We start from the raw sequence: 14924 nt of genomic DNA, 5'->3' as shown, positions 1-14924 counted from the left end.
GGGCTGAACTTTCAGACAATGACAATTTCTTTTTCTATGGAAATACAATACAAGGAAAAGGAATGAGAAATCATCGCCAGTGTACAGGACTTGGTTGCTGTTACAGAGCTGCTGGGAATGGTGGCAGTACTGAATGTCCAACATCCTCATTCCTCCTGCAGGAGCCAAGAGGTCTGCTGTTGTACTGATGAATTTTAAAAAAATCCTAATTACACAAAAAATAAGGGGTCTTGTTATAAAGAAGCTAAAATAAGTGGTTACAATATAAAAATCTTTTTATTTGGACAGCACTGAAATTTTTCGAAGACGCCATGGTGCATGGTCACAGCAAACACTATCTTTCTGTAAATATTTGAGAAAGACCAAAAGATAACAAGCCTAGCTTAGCAGAAGGATAAGGAAGCTTTTTTGGGAATAAGGAGGAATTACTAAACACACACAAAGCTGTGTCCTACTAAAGCCAAAAATCAACAAAAAAAAAAAAACCAAAAAAAAACAACAAAACCCAACCAAACCAAAACAAACCCAAAAGAAACAATTGTCTGAGAATGCTGAAGTTCAGTAAGAAGGACCAAAAAATGAACTGCAAAAAAGCAGAGATGCTAGTTATTATGTAAGGCCAAGGAAAGATAAAGGAGCATGAGGCTTCAAAGACAACAAACTTATAGCAGAAAACTCAAATTTTCTGACTGCACTAAAAATGAAATGCTTGGGGGAGTATATACTTGGACTCTTCAACCTAGAGAAAGACACATGGGTGAAAAAGCAAAATGCAGATTTGTTAAACACAGGAAGCATGGAGCAGTTCAGGTCATTTATTGACAATGTGATTATGCACTGTAGAAAGCAAACAAGCCCTACACCTTATGAGGCACTCTTTCCAACCTTGGTGCATATCAGGTGTTCTCTGAAATTATGGGAAAGGTCAGTAATACAACTGTAACAAAAGATTTAACATTTACTATTGTGGACGTGCTTGAGATGAGAACATTGCATATGCCTAGCTGCCATGATTATATATCATAAAAGCAGACAACTTTAGTAATTTAATAAGTCCCCAAACATGTCTATATATGCAGCAAATTGGACTGCTAACCTATTTTGCCTTGTGAGGTGAAATAACATTGAAGTAACATTGTAGAAGGAGCTGAGAGGTTGTACTGGTTTAGTTTAGAGGCTGCATTCCTGGAAGTCCAGCCAAGCTGAGCTGTAGGCACTCCAGGTTGCCAGTTAAAGGCTGAGGCCCACTTTACACCAGTTAGTTTAATACCACTTTGCATTACAGAGCTTTCCATTGCAGTATAAATCAAGGCAAGATAGCAGATGTCTGTACAGTTCTGATTTTGCAAGTGCACAGCTTGAAATTGACTCTTCTAATACTAAATATTCAGTGGCTGAATTTCGTAAACAAATCCATTGGCTGTACTTGTTTTTTAGGGGACTGAGAGTCCAATTAAAGTTTCCACAGAGAAATGTGCCCCTGCATGTACACACATACACAAAAGTGCACACACACACAGAGGAAGTCTGGGAGTTTTTCTGATCCCTGGAATGAATTTGTTCTATGCCTCTTGTGCTCAAATAACAGATAAGTTGTACAGGATATACGCACAAATGAGAAGCATAGTTCCAGCTGAACTAAACCTTTTCAAGTACTTGGAAACATGAGTGATATCTTCAAGAGCATTTGCAATGGCTGAAGGCAAGGGAGATAGAATGTTGAGCTAATAAAAACAAGAGATGAGGAGGTCACAGTCTGCATGTCCTAAAGCAGAGACTCTCACAAGGGAACTCATAGTGGAATCCATGTTTTAAGCTCACTGTTTCACAGATAGAGAAATGCATGTCAGGGAAAGCCATTCTCCTGCCGCTGCTTACAGCTGCAGCAACTGAGGTCAGTGAGATTCCCTTGGTATCCTGCAGCAGGAGACAAGGACTCCAGGTGGTGCATGGACATTCTGCCAGTGCTGGAAGGACTGGCCTATAAGATTGTCAACCTGCCCCAAAACACGTCATGGCTGTTCCACAGTCTCCCATCTGCAATTGTTTGTTCAGCCCTCTGGAAATATATATATAAATCCAGCAGAGGCATTGCTATTAATACATCTTATACCTCTTCCATCCATGTACTTTGTTTTTCTGTATGAAATATCCAGCTAAGCCTGATACAGAAATTGCTCTTTCTCCAAGTCCTTCTCAATTAATCAGGACCAGCTAGACTCAATGTTTCTTCTACCCCAACTGCTGCAGAGACAATCCCTGTATATGTGGGGATATATAAAGAGACTTCCAGTCCTTATACAGAGCATGTTAAATAAAACATAAACTTCAGTTCAGGCAACTAACCTATTGACTGTTAAGGTTCCATCTAACTCAAGACATGGGTGCACAGTGGAACCCCAACTCCTCAGTTAACAATGTTTTCTTACAGGCTGGAATGTGGCAACTTGCTCCGTAGGTAAGAAAATTAAGGCAAAGCTCAGGAGTGCTGCAGCACTCCAGCCTTGTATCCTCACACACAGTACTGACCTGGGTGCCTTGAGACACTCAGTCTCACACAGCTCTCAAACCTCATAAAAGACACCCTGTACTTTCCCTCAGATAGATGCTCAAAGGTGAAAGGCTTAGACTGGTGGTCACAAGTGAGCAACCAAAACCAATAAGCCTGTCATGGAGGATCCTGAAGAACTGTCTCAGAATGAGAACAACCTCTGAATTTCATTTCATGTGGCAGTGCCCACTAGTCCTAGGAGAGGCTGTGTACTTGGCCCCTTGGGCTTATCTGTAGAAAAGGCTTTACAGGTAACTGAGAAAAGTAGGATTGTGAGCTTCATCTTTACATGATAAAATTTTTAATGAGATGACTGTGGAGAGAAAAGCTGAATAAAACCCCTAAGGTCACACATCCAGAGGTGTCTGAGCCAGAACCACAAAGGCTACAAGTAAAAACTGTGTGTTTAAAATACTATAATTATAACTGCAAATTGTATTTCAGCCCAGGGCTTTACAGCAAAGCTGTAAAAAGTAAAATCAATTTTAATCTTTAAAGGCACTTTGCTATATTTTTTTTTCTTCAAGGCTAAACCCAACTAAGTCAGTCCAGGTAGGAGTTGAAAAAAATATGAGCTCTTTCTCCCTGAGCAATAAATATTATCTTCAATATCAAAAGCTGGAATGCTACCAAGTACACTGCATGGCTCCTTGGGGAAGCTCAGTCCTGGGTCTGAGAATCTATCAGAGCTGAACAAAAGCATCCAGGGTTGGGAAAAGTACACCAGATCAATAGACAAGAAAATCTCTCACTCATGACCTTTGGTGATTATCAGGCAGCGGGAAGAGTTACTGCTTCCTTGGTCTTAATGTGGGTTCATTCATTGACTCTCACTGTGGAAGTATCCTTGGGTGAAAGGGTTGCTTATTTGACACTTCTGTCTTGGAGTTCTCCTTCTTCATATCCCAGCTGAAGAAAGCTCTCTTGATTTGAATTGATGCTAACTCTGTAATTACACACTGCAAACCCTCCAGCCTGTGGTACAACACCCTCTTTCAGGATCACTTCTACAGAGCTCAGTGCTTTCTCTCTGGAGTTTCTCTCTCTAGTTTGGCACTGGAGATGAGGAAACAGGAACCTGGACATAATTTCACTTCTGTCCTCCTGTACTGCGTCATGTGGGGTAGCTTTCATCCCATCTGAAGATGGGCATGTTGCTATGGTTTCCGGAAAAAGAGGCACATCCTTATCACCTTCTGGTACTGCTTGATCTTCTTTTAGTCCACTAAAAAGTAAAAATTAGTTCCTAATTTAGAAAGATCATATTTAATCACAATAAGTATTTTAAAAGCAAAAAGTCTTCCCAGAATGCTCAGATATGATTATTTGGGCCCCCAGTGACCATTTAAAAATGCACTTGCTAGTAATGAACTATTATTTAGAGTTGGTTGAACAATATTAAGTGGATGATTTATATAACAAAAGTTACAATTTCTTAAAATAAATTACTCATCTAGTTTAAACATATTATTCACAAAGATAGGGGTAGAGTGAGTTATTAAATATATTCATCAACTAAGTTGTTCAAGTTTTGCAATATATTTGAATAAATTATTCAGCTTATTCATTATTCATTCCATTCTAATTATTATTTTAAACACTTATACAGCAATATTAGTGCACTGACTTAAGTAGTCAGTGACAAAAATGACAGGTCTTCTGATGTGTCCACTAAAGTGGCACGGTAAAAATGGGCTTCACTGTGCTGAAAGGGGGGGATTACTAGTTAACGATCTTCACATCAGAGATTGCAGATTTGTGCCTGTGCTCCTTGTTCCAGGAATGAAGGAAGGGCAGAGGGCCTTTTCCCCTGTATGATTGGGATAAACACATTGCTGCTGCTGCCACGTTGCTGGTAGCGCGTGAAGTGCCAGGTCCTGCAGCTGGGTCACAGTGAGCCCATGCAGGGGCACAGGCTGAGCTCCACAGAAGCCTGGCTGGAAAGATTCCTGGAGGAAAAGGACATAAAGGGTGCTTGTCAACAGCAGCTGAACATGAGCAGGCCTGTAATCAGCACTGGTGTCTTAAATCCTGTGTTCAGTTCTGGGGCCCTTCACAATGAGAAGGACGCTGAGGTGCTGGAGCACAACCAGAGAAAGGCAATGGAGCTGCTGAAAGATCTGGAGCACACGTCCCATGAGGAGCAGCTGAGGTAGCTGAGGATGTTCATCCTGGAGAAAAGAAAGCTTGGGGGGACCATATCACTTTCTACAACTGCCTGGAAGGAGGCTGTAGCCACATGGCAGTCACTCTTCTCCCAGGTAATGAGTGACAGGATGGGAGGAAGTTGGCCTGAAGTTGTACCAGGGAGGTTTAGAGTGGATACCAGGAAATTTCTTCACCAGAAGGGTTGCCAAGCACTGGAACAAGCTGCCTAGGAGGCGGTTGAATCACTATCCCTGGAGGTATTTAAAAATGGTTCAGAGATGACGTTTAGGGACATAGTTTATTGGCAGACTTGGTGGTGTTATTGTTGGACTTAATAATCTTAAAGGTCTTCATCAACCACAAAGCTTCTGTAATTCTATGGTTCTACTAAAATTATAACGCCATAGTAATGTCAACGTAAATATGACAGCAGCCAAAACCAGCAGCTTGGAGGACTCTGAGCATAGGTTTGGAGTTTAATTCCAAGCCTATGGCTTTAGGAGCAGATGATGAGAACTTTATTCATCCCAGCTTCCTGGGAGCTTTAGTGCAAGTTAGTTCCCTTTGGCTTCAGGAGATGTGCTGCAGGAAGTAGGAGAGTTCAACCACAAACTATAGTCAGGATCATCACAGGGCTGTGAGCTCACCCCCAACATGCCTGCCCCTTCTGCTGCTGTCTCACCATCTCACTCCACAGAAAGCTGTGGGAAGATGACTGGCAATACAGCCCACCTGCCTGTCAAAAAAAACCAAGCTTTTTTTTTTTTTCTTTTATAAAAAGCTCTTCTTTCAAAGAACTGATGAGATATGCTTTGCTTTGGACATCTTAAGTTCTGTTCTATTACTTTAATGGGGAGGGAAACCAGTTTGATAGAGAAGAAGGAACCAGAAATTGCCATGTTGTACCCCCTAAATGGAGCTTTATCACAGAGACACTAAAATTCTTCCCAAGGCTCATTTTTAAAACCAAAACCAGATTAGACCCTTCCTGCTTCTCCTGAGATTTCAGAAAAGAGTGTCAGTTTTTCTGAAAGAACAATGTAGCTCAAAACCTAACAGATTTGAAGGGAATAGACAAAAATTAATGTTGCACATATACATTCTTAATTTTCAAGGAAACGGTTCTCTTTCATGTTGTTTTCTGATATCGTCTATCAGCATTCCTGTTGTGGTGTGTTGGTATGTTCTGTTTCTTCCCCCCCTTTGTTACGATGGTTCTGTCCTCCCAGTTTTCCCCACCCTAGTTTCTGTCTATTATTTAGTTGCTATGGTTGCCCCCATGTCATGTAATTTCCCCACCCTGTATCTCCTAATATGTATTATTTTCCCTCCTCCCTGGGCCCAGTCAATCACTCCCCACCACTCCCAGTCTTCCAGAATGTTCCTCTCAGGGGGAGTAGTGATTGGCTGAGGTCCCGGGGCCCCTCCTTTATAATGTATCGATTAGTTCTCCCTTACAGTCTATTATGTTAAGCACGTCCCCTGACTTCCCCTGATTGGTTTTTTGTAAATCCCACCTCCAGTTACCACCTCCCTTTATAATCCCATGCCCAACTTTTTTTTGTCTCTCGCGGTCGCTCCCTGCTGGTCGCCCCCCGGGACATTAAACTCGTTTGACCCCAGAGAGTGTCCGGCTCTTTTCTGCTCCGCCCTATTCAGCAGCTCTACCCCGAGACCTCGTCCTGCAGGCACAGCCCAAGGCTCCTACCGCCGAGGGGTGCCTGAAGCTGCCAGTCCTGGGGCCTTGCCACCGGGGCTGACACCCCCTGCTGCAGTGGGACTGTTGGCCACCTTCTCAGCTAGCCAGGTCACAGGGTCTCCGGCCAGTCATCGCTGCACATTCCTTTTCTCTAATTTTCTGTCACACACTAGCACACGTACATACATGTTGAAATATGTCCTCTTTTCAGTATTCCCCACCTTTCAATTTTGCTACTAATTGAAAATTAGAACTTGTGAAATAGCACCTGATGTTTCTAAAGTAAGGAATTATGCCACAGAGGTTTCAAAAAGCTTTTCAGTGGTTTAAAAAAGCCTTTTTTAAACCTTTTCAGAGGTTTAAAAAAGCAGGTTTAAAAAACTGCTTTTCAGTGGCATGTTGCATATCTGAAAAGCCCAAATTGTCATTTTTGGAAAATGTCTTGTGAAATAGTTTGCTCTGTGTGGAGCTGTCTCCATGGTCCGGTACATCCCTCCTGTGTCCCAGTTGGGGTAGGTCCTATTATAACCTTGACTATAGGAGGCAATTTACTTCAGATGAGACTGGAAACTTAGAAATACATCAGGGATATGAGTTACATCCACAAAATACAAATTCTATACCATTAGGAGGGGGGAATCACCCCTCCCGATATATATATATATTTTTTTTAATTTAGAAAAAATATTTAATTGTTTTCTGGTCTGGAAACTTCACGCTAAATATGAATGCAATCTTTGAGCACTGAACTGAAACTCTTCTGGGCTGCTTTCTTGTTGATAAAACTTGAAAAAGCAATTTACTCTCTCTCTCTTGGGCCTGCTTAAGAATTTATAGTGCAGAAAGGGGAGGGGTAGAAAGACAAGCCCCATCCTTTTATCTCTCTCCAGTTCCTGCCTGGTTTGTAAGAAATGAGATGGAAGGGGAAGGGCAGGGAGGGAAGACACACACACCCCCACAGACCCACACCCATACCTGTGCACACACAGCCCAAGGGAATGACAATGTTTCCCTTTCCCCTTCATTGTATTCCTTCCCCTTACTTTAGAGGAGCACTTCCAACCATCTTTGGTTTCCAAGAGGAAACTTTGCTCTCTCAGAGGAGAAGCAGGGCAAACATCAGAGCCTTTCCTGAAGTGTCTGGAGAGCTGTGAACTCCGAGCTCACAGAGAACAGACACCCTGCCCTGCTTCCCTCCTGGCAGGCAGGCTCCACACTGAGGAGTGCAAGTTTTGTGAATTGAAAGCGCTGCCATTATCTTTTGTGAAAAGGGGCTCTGTCTGGAGTCAGTGTGAATGCCTGGTCCTTTGGGATGAGAAATGGCAGTTAAGTTATGGCAGATGAGTTATGGCAATTAAAAATAAAGGATGATCTAGAAGAAGAGATGGAGTGAGGAGAACCTTGACGTTTGATGAGTTCTCTATCTTCCCTTTTTCACCTTCCTGAGCATGTTTGATTCACAGGGCCAGTGCTCCAACTCGTATGAGATCCTTCTGCTGCAACATCTTCACACACCCTGGCACCTGGTTGTTCAGCCCACCACTTTGGTGGGCTGAGCAACACTCACAGCATTCCTTCCTGCTGCTAGTTGCTCTTTGTAAAACCAAACTTGGAAAGAGTCTGTGACCTTCATATCTTCTCCAACCTCAAATTAATGATCATGGATGTTCTGAAAGCTCTCCTCCCACTGATACTACATCATATCTGATAAGCTGCCCTGTCACTTCTCTTTCCTTCTACTGGTGTTATCTTTGCCTCATCTAGGATAAGGCTCACTCTGGTATGGGATCTGTGTGACTTAAAATTGCTTCTTTGTGCAGCATGTCAGCAATTCACAAGTCATTTTATGTTTATTTTGGCATTATGAACATCAAATATGCTTGGGTTTTAAAGGACTCATTTTAAAGACTGACTGAGAGCATCCCTCTAAAACTCAGCAACATTCAAAACTAGATGAGCCAAGGAAAACTGTCCAACAGAAAGGATATGAGATTAATGCTGAGTGTTCACATTAAAGTCATGCATACTAGGAACTGCAATGCTAGGCTGAAACAATGTTTTCCAGCAGCAGCCAGACCTGGGGAGAGCAGAGGGATGTGCCAGCTCATGATTGACTTCTATGGAGATGTAAAAGGCACAGGGATGACAGCTGCTCATATCTAAACACAAATTAGCTGCAGCAGTGCTGAAAACAGTAGCATGGAGAAAAGTGCTCCCAACTTTCCCTCTCATGTCCACCTTTGCCTTGACTCCTTCCCTCCCAGTTGAAGACCTTTCCATGCTTATACCCAGATTCTGTGCAGGATCCAAAGAATGAGCCACATTCCATGCCCTGCTCCATTTCCCAAACATACGTGTTTGTGCATATCATGTCTAAACGCTACATTTCCCTACATCATCTTGGACCACAGCATTTGTGAATTTTGCTGTGGTTTGGCTTATTTGTTGGACCAGACTTAGCTAACTCGAGGCATACTCATGAATCAGAAGAAGGGTAGATCCAGAGTCCACACTGACTGGCAGAGATGCTATTACTAGGAAGGCCATAACCTCATGCTGCCCAGAATTTTGGGTGCTTTCTTTAAAGTCTTACTTTTCCAGAAATACTTCATTATGACTTCCAGCATTTTTTAATAACTACTAGGAGACAATGTATATTTCAAACACTCCATTATTTTGTGCTTACACTAAGACATTTGAAGGTCCTATTGCATTTCTAGGATGTTGAGTTCTACTGTACAGATACATTCTTTAAAAACTTATCACTTGCGGATAAATGGTTCAGCTGAAAAATGAATTTATGAACTTAGAGTTTTTGTGAAAATTAGTCCTTATTCTAGAGCTATGCTTGTTATTCATTAATAGTAGATAAATAACACCAACATATTTGAGTCTAAATTGTTCATCACCTTCACTCAGAGGGTGGTGAGGCACTGAAAGAAGTTTCCCAGAGAAGTTGTAGATTCCCCATCCCCAGAAGTGTTCAAGGCCGGGTTGGATGGGGGTCTGAGCAATCCGGCCTAGTGGGAGGTGTCCCTGCTCCTGGCAGCAGGAGTTGGAACAAGGTGATTTTTAATGTCCCTTCCAACCCAAGCCATTCTGTGATGCTGCTTGTAGAATGTTGGCTGACCATGGCCAGCTGTACTGAGCAAGAAACTCCCTGAGGGCAGCGTGATGTTTCAGTCTCCCTGCCAAACCATTTGGAGCAACACCAGCTCCATTTTACATGTCTAAGGCTGGAACTCAAATTTTGTAGTATTTGCAGATTTGTGGCCATGACAGGTGATTAAGGGTATTCACCAAATATGTGAAATTCTTTGGAACAGAGTCTCTTGTTGTTTTTCTAAGAACTAAGCAAAAATATAGGGAACTCAAGATTCTATACCTACTGTTTGCAATAGAGGAAAATGCTGTATAAAGCTAAGTGGTCTTCTGACTCCCTCTGCACCTGCTCAGTGAGTGGGAAACAGGCTTTTAAATTGCCGGAAAGAGAAGAGAAACAATTTTATCCTTTGGATTTTAAGGTAAGTAATCTTTAGGGAGTAATAGAGAATTTTTACCCTCTGTTTATACTTATTTTTTTTTTTTATGTGAGTTAGGAACAAGAGGGTAAGTGAAGAAAGAGGAATTTATATTCTGGATTATCTAAAGCCTCCATTTCTTGTAGAGGATTTCAGGTCCCTGTCCATCTTGGTTCACCAGAATTTTGTAGTATTTACATCCTAAATGAATGATGAACTAATGGGGTTGTTGAAGTGATCTGCATTTGGATAGTCTCACCCACCTATGAATATAGCTTTAATCCTGGATGTAAATCTTTCAAAAAGGAAGTTTTGTCAAAAGCAATACATTTCCTCAAAAGTCCCACAAGTCAGTACTTGCAAGAAAAAAGCAACAAAATATTTTGCTGCCTGCCAGTGGGAGTCAAATGATAATCATCCATGCTAACATTCAGAAAACATTTGGTATTTTTGTGAATAAAGTAGTAAAATAATAAGCACATGAACAGGAGAGTCCTATGAAAAATAGCAGAGAGAATTTGCATTTTTGGGGGGTTATCTTTGCAGTCTCTCCTGGTGTAACTCAATCTGCCCATATCACCTTCCTAAAGAATACTTTGTCTGTCAACTGCATCAGAGAAGCAATTAGATCATTTTTCAAGGCTGTGCTATTGAACTAAGCCTCACATTGATGTTAGAAAGCAAAAAAAAAAAAAAAAAAAATAGAGTACAAAGAAAAGAAGCTAGGACGTAGGCTTGTCGAAAGCATCTGCATATGGAATAAAAAGGAATGTAAGGCAGTGCTGTGTACTGTATGGACTTTGGCAGTGTGGCACGCTGTGGGTTAAAACTCATGAATAAGAAAGGGTACAGGGCAAAAGTCACAACAGGCAGAAATGAAATTCATTTCTTTTCTGCATGTGTGCAAGACATAAGTCAGGGGTGTACATGGGGTACACATGCTGAACTCTGAGATTATGCACAGCAGTCCAGCAGCATATTTGCTCTGCTGCCTGCTGGCCTGGATCACAACCTGATGATGTGAGTTTCCAGCCCTAACATCATCCATGCATTTGCCATGGCTTATATGCCTGATATTTCTTTCCAATAATAACTTCCCTTTAGGCATGGTTATTAAGACCTCCGTCACTGTGAAATAGCTTGTGTTCAGTGAGGCAAGCTTTTAATGGGATGTGATGCTCTATAGCAGGGTTTCATCTACTACATTCAAGAAGGTCAATGATGGACTGTTTACTCCCCTTATCCATCTAATTATGGCAGCTTACAGAAAATTGGAGAAAAAGAATTTGTGCCATAGGTGATGCTGAGAGAGATCTGTGAGCACATTGATTTAAAAGGCCATAAAGTATTGTCTAAAGTATATACAGAGTAGCTTGTTGATATCACTGTAAGAAATAGCAGTGGTAATTCAGTCCCCCCAGGGTGATGGCCTGTTACCAGATACCATAAAAATTTCTAGTTTCTTTTGTCTTCCTTTGAAGGGTGGGAAGCTCAAAAGAAAAGCTGCAGAGCTGCCTTTATGAAGACACATCCAAGTATGGAGGGGAGAAGATGTGGAAGGGGAGTTGCTGCAGTAACAGCAGAGTCACAGAGCTGGGCCATGTCTGGGGAGCCACACAGATTGTGTAGCTCCTGTCTGCTCCCCACGAGCCTTCTGCCATGCCCCCTGCCCTGGCAGCAGCACTGCAGCACCCATAGGGGTGAACGTGGCCTTTGGTGAGCCACCAACCCCTCCTGGTCACACTGCATGTCACAGAGCAAAGGGAGGAGGGCTGCTGCTTCTGTCCTCACCCACAGCTACAGTGAGAAAAGAGAATGAGGAGTTCTGGGAGCTCTGGTGCAAGCGGAGCATTGTGTCTGTAAGGATATCTTGCTTGGTCACTGACTTTGGAGTTTAAGGAGGTACAAAGTCTCCCTGAAACTTTTTGCCAGGTGTCCAACAAAGACTCATCTCCATGTGGATTGTCTGGGTTTTCATTCACAGGTCGGTCTCTGCCTCTGACTTCAAGGGAGATGCACTTGTGTATGAGAAGGCTATTTCAGTGAAACTTGATGTCACCTCTGTCAGAATGAGTGAGTTAAAATTCAGCACTCTGTTGGAAAGCGGAGGAGGAGATTATATTCACAAAGCACAGGATGTAAACTTCTGATAGGAAAGCAGACCAAAATGCAGCCTCTTTTAGTTCACTACATAAAGCTGAAGTTTCAACTATTTCATCACTTTTCTAGAATTCTCCCTCTTCTGCAGCCTTATTACCTTCTACGACTGACACTGCAAATCTTCTAATTTGTAGGTTTATTTTCTTACCCTTGTTGCTTTTGCATACCTCAACATTTTAAAAATGGTTCTTTCTTCTCCCCACACCCTCCCATTGCCCCCTCTTGCCTTTATTAAGTGAGATCAGGTGCGTTTATGACTAATTGCAGCTAATTATCTATAAAATAATTAGTATTTCTAATATGAGCTGCTTCTTGGTTTTCATTGGGGTGCAAGAGGGCAACAAGGTAAAGAGTTTGACAATTAAAGCTTCATTATTATGTTCTCCCCTTTACATTCTGTTTAATAAATCCTTCACAGCAGAAATGAATAGACTAGAGCTCATTTGAGATCAACATCATGAGGAGCTCAAGATTATTTTTTCATCAAGGTGAAGTAGGGGAAAAAAAATTCTAATTTGAAGAATTAGGAAGTAGTTATATGGAAAAGATTCTTCTTGCAACCTGTTCACCAGATGGCCTGCCAGACACAGATACCAGGCTGAGAGAATTGTTATATCTTCTTGTAAATCAGAACTCAAAAATATGGAGCCTGTTGATTGTGTGTGTGTGTGTTAGGGATAACATTATGGTGACCAGAGACTGAAATAAGGGCTTCCAGAAATGTAAGCAGGAAGGGCTCCCACATGTGTTGCCATGATATGTTGCTCTCAAAACCTGAAAAGAAAACTCCTGCTAAGTCTGTAGCAAGTGAAAGGTGCAGATATTGTCTTTCCTGGTGCAGATATTGTCTTTCCTGTTCTAAGGCTGCAAGACACCAACACGTCATTGAACAGCTTGCATGGTGGTTTTAGTGGTTTCCCTGTGATTTTGAACAGGGATGAAGTGCATGAGAATTTTGCTTTTAGGCAGAGCTTTTAACTGGGTTAGGAATGTGTGTAGAGGACTGAAACTGTAGCTTTTAAGTTTACACCTTTAGTTTATGTCTGAGCTAAACTGCAGTTGCAGAATGCGATGGTATTTCTTCCCCCAGTCAGTAAAATGTGCCCAAGAGCTCTGCAAAGCCACAGTTCATCCCTCACTCATCCTGCAACAGTGAACCCGGTGGTCCCTTCTTGCTGACCCTGTATCATCCTGCCCCCTTGGACCTGAAGGCTTTGTCCCTCCAGCCATTAACTGTGAAGGTGGCAATGGCATGAGGAGGTAGGAACAGCAAGGAAACAGGCTCAATGAAGTTCAGCTTTACAAAGGGATCTAGATCCTTAATGGCATTGGTAGGTTATGTGATTATGGCCTTGGTAATCCCAGTTTCCACATAAATATCCATCCCTGGTCTTCAGAAAAGGCAGGCCGTACTGAAAAGAAGTTTAAGAGGCTAAAATGGAAGTGATGAGCAGGAATTAATCTAGGGGCACCCTAGCGAAGGCATCAGCCAAAGGTGTTGCATGAAATTCACTCTGTTTGCAAGTCTTTTAGTGAGTTGCAATCTAACTTTCCTCCTAGGGTGGTAAACACAGAGAGTAGGAAAATGAACACTCATAAGAAAAAGAGCATTTTATTTCCCTGCTGCCTATATTTAAAACAACATGAAGGGAAGTAAAGCTGATAGGTCACTGGGAGGTCAACAGGCCAGCAAAAGAAGAGTAAATGTGTTGATGGAAGAGCCCACTGTCCCCTACAAATCCCAGGTGCTCACTGTATTCTTTCCCTGTAGTTCCTGAGCAGTGGATGTAAACACAGTAAAAACCAGCAGCTGGGACTTTTTTGCAAGGCAACAGCACCAAGCAGAATTCCTCCCTCCATATTTTATAATTTGTCTGAAGGCTAAAGACATCTGTTCAGATGGCCAAGGGGAAAAAAAGCATGAGGGATTCGGGCTAAATTCAGCACAACTCAGGAAGGATGCACCTGGCCTGCCATTTGTTATGTACTCTCCTCTCTGCTTTATGATTTATATTTTATAAATCCTTTCCATTGTGTCTCCCCCCCTTTCCCCCTTCTGTTCCAGTTTGATCAGATTGTAAAGGTTCAAAGTGTAGTCCTGTTACTTTAATTAAAGTGATTTCCCTCTGCCCTCCCTCTTGGAACAGATGTATTGGAAATCCCCAGGCACCTCCTCCCTGAGCAAAATCGGACACTAAAGTGTAAAACTGCATTAAGACAAATTCCCTGTTCTAACTGCTTTTCTCTATGCAGCAAGGATGTGCAGGAGTGAAGGCATTTCTCCATGCTAGCAGGTCTGGTTTATCCTCTGTAGAGAGCTCATGGTGGCTGCCTGAATTCCTTCCTGCAACAGCTTGCCACTTTCCAAACAGCCTCATTATGATAGAAAGCTACCAGGCATATCTGGTATGATTTGGTGCTTTTGCTGCCTCTCCCAGCAATATCCTGGTGATTCCCTGCCCCTGGCTGGTTTCTGAATTTAACATTTCATTTCCAGTAGAGGATTGTGCCTGGCACACAGAGATTATTTAGGCACCCTTATCCCTCAACTGGGTTTAAAGCTGAGAGCAGGAGAATATAGCCTGAGGTAAAACCAGACTTGCAGTATTAAGTGATGATATAATGAAAATAGGGTCAGGAAAATACATTTCTATGATTATGCTTAACAGAAAAGTGCCAGCTCTTGCATTTCAGCCAGCTCATGAGGTAGCTAATTAGTCTACATAAGCCTGTTCAGGAGGGCATTTAAAGCAAGCTCTTTTCTGCTATTTGACTTAGCTGCCCCCTTAGTTTCCCCTCCTCCTCAACCTTGTTTAATGGAGATTTATTCTCCAGATGTTGTTTA

Source organism: Ammospiza caudacuta, chromosome 5 (genome assembly GCF_027887145.1).
Source record: "Ammospiza caudacuta isolate bAmmCau1 chromosome 5, bAmmCau1.pri, whole genome shotgun sequence".
In the NCBI taxonomy this organism is placed as follows: Eukaryota; Metazoa; Chordata; class Aves; order Passeriformes; family Passerellidae; genus Ammospiza; species Ammospiza caudacuta.
This window is presented reverse-complemented; position numbering follows the sequence as displayed.